Source organism: Austrofundulus limnaeus, unplaced genomic scaffold (genome assembly GCF_001266775.1).
Source record: "Austrofundulus limnaeus strain Quisiro unplaced genomic scaffold, Austrofundulus_limnaeus-1.0 Scaffold590, whole genome shotgun sequence".
Taxonomy (NCBI): domain Eukaryota; kingdom Metazoa; phylum Chordata; class Actinopteri; order Cyprinodontiformes; family Rivulidae; genus Austrofundulus; species Austrofundulus limnaeus.
Genome location: NW_013952992.1, coordinates 74,968 through 77,270, shown reverse-complemented (window position 1 = coordinate 77,270; position 2,303 = coordinate 74,968). Strand labels below are relative to the sequence as shown.

Sequence of the window (2,303 nt, the reverse complement as noted above, 5' to 3'; positions counted from 1 at the left end):
GTCTCTACTAGGCTTGTAAACAGAGAGCTGCCGGGCCTCAAAGTTTGGAGACGGGGGGAGCCAGGAAGCACGTTATAAAGAGAGTCAAACCATTACAAACTCATACAAGGGGATAAAACAGATGTTTTACATGGTGAAATGTGACTGATGAAAACTTAGGAGCTTAATCCAACACCAGTTTGACGATGAATAACGTCAGGTGACGAATCTGACTTTTTTTATTTTATTTTTCACATTGGACTCCACCGAGAAGAAATCCTGTGCATACTACCTGCTTAAATGTTCACTACGTCAGAACTTATTCTGTAAATGTGTTTCCATCTCTGCTTTTTCGCATTAACTCTTACAGGATGGGGGAAATTTGCACTCTCCGGGTGCTTCTAGTTTGTTTTGAAATAATGTCCAAAAATGTCTCATCTAATGAAAATAGCTCAAATTGAAATCTCAACCTCTACTGTTTATTAACCAAATCACGTGTTGAAATATCACAGTAAACCTATTGCTTAAATGTTTGCACAATTTTTGACATGTATTCAGAGTTTTCCACTTCAGACATATTTGATGAAAAGTTTTATATTTACTGTCTATGTCCTTCATGTTTTACAGAAAGCTTTAGTCATTTAACCTTCATAGCTTTATTTTCTTTAAATCTAAAAACTTCAGATTTTCAATTCTAAAATCACTGCTCTGATTTGTCATTGAGTGAAGTTGTAAGTACTAAGAAGAATGGCAAATCCACAAGAATCTAGGGTGAATATTGCTTTTCTCAAAATAAAGGACAACATTTACTATTAATTTTAGACCGATTTACTCAGCCGTCCTGAACAATGAGGACTTTATTCTGCTGGTAACCCTGAAAAAGGATGACACGTTAAAAAGATAATGCATGTGAAGTATAAGAAAATTTATTTACATTCAATAGATGCTTGATTGCATTTGATTTAAATGGGAAAAAATTGCATTTATGATGTAAACAGCCGCTGAAATTACAGCTGAGGGCTCTCTGAAATACAACCCATAAAAAGGAGTTTGTTTCTGTCTGACAGGTGTCGTTCTTTCCTTTGTCCTTCAGCAGGAGCTGCTTCTGCTTTTATCCTTGACTTGTAAATATTCCAGTGATCCCTTTTAATGTTTTCGGTCTACATGGCCCTAGATGGGACTTGCAGAGGGCAGAACAGGAGAACTCCCCATTGTGTCCTTATAATGGTATTCATTTGTCACCCCCTCCCCAAGCCAGAGGTCGTCTGTGGCTTATCTTCTGTCCTGGGGTGAGGATCCTTAACAGACATCCTCTCTAAAAACGGACAGGCGCTGTGATGCACATTCGTTTATGGTAGCAGGTGCAGAATCTCCTAGATACTTTATTTGTCTGGGGAGCGGCTGACACCCCCACCCCCCTGCCCTCCTTTTAGGTTTACTGCAGGGCCGTGTGGAACACGTCGGCTGATTATGAGCAGTGACAGGAGAGATTATGGGAAATCAGATAAAGTGGCCTATTTTGGAGAATGCCTCGAGATTCCAGATCTTTACGGTTCTGCTCATGAGCGTCAGAGCAGAGAGGAGGGGGAGGGCTGGAAATCCCTCTGATAAACCCCCACTGCGGAAAAGCGAGCTGCACATTTGTGTCTTTCAGCTGAGTAACTGAGCCCTGCTGTGTTCACCTGCTGTGAACCGGCTCAGTAGATGGCTGTTTAAGGATGTGGAACTTCTACAAATTGAACTTTTATTAACTTTAAATAGATAATTAGTGGTATCATCACTGTTCTGTTCATTTTTTCTTACCTGACTTATGAGGGCAATAGTGTTGTGTGTATCTATCTGTTAACAAAATATTCAATAAACCAGTTGATGGATTTTAATAAAATCATAGTTAACATTGGATCTACATCTATGGGTCCGACTGATTAAATTTTAGTATCAGCTTAATTTAAGATAGTTGCCACTTCTACGCAAACTTAGACAAAACAAAAAATGACCTTCTTGCTGAGAGACAACAGTTTTACCAACTCCTCCTTCATGCTTCCTTTGATAAAACTTTCAGGACATAATCAATGGATGCACATGTACAACTGATTAACTTTTGGGCTTTTTAAGTGCCCGACAGCTACTCAACCTTAGCAAACACGAATCGGCTATAATAGTCATTTCTACAGATAATAACGTGGTTGTAGCTGACGCTCATTCACACCAGACTCTGAATGCTAATATATTTTGTGGGATCTTACATGAAACTGAAGAATTTTTTTCTTCTTTCTGCCGCCTTTCATTTTATTTGTGATTTGTATTTTTATTGTATATAAATT

At 38.6% G+C, this 2,303-nt stretch overlaps 1 protein-coding gene across 1 annotated transcript in view; it reads left to right on the top strand.

The window, feature by feature from the left end:
* The window catches only part of elp3 (elongator acetyltransferase complex subunit 3), a 69,277-nt gene that overhangs the window by 46,083 nt on the left and 20,891 nt on the right, over positions 1-2,303 (top strand). The gene's annotated exons all lie outside the window — the stretch shown is intronic.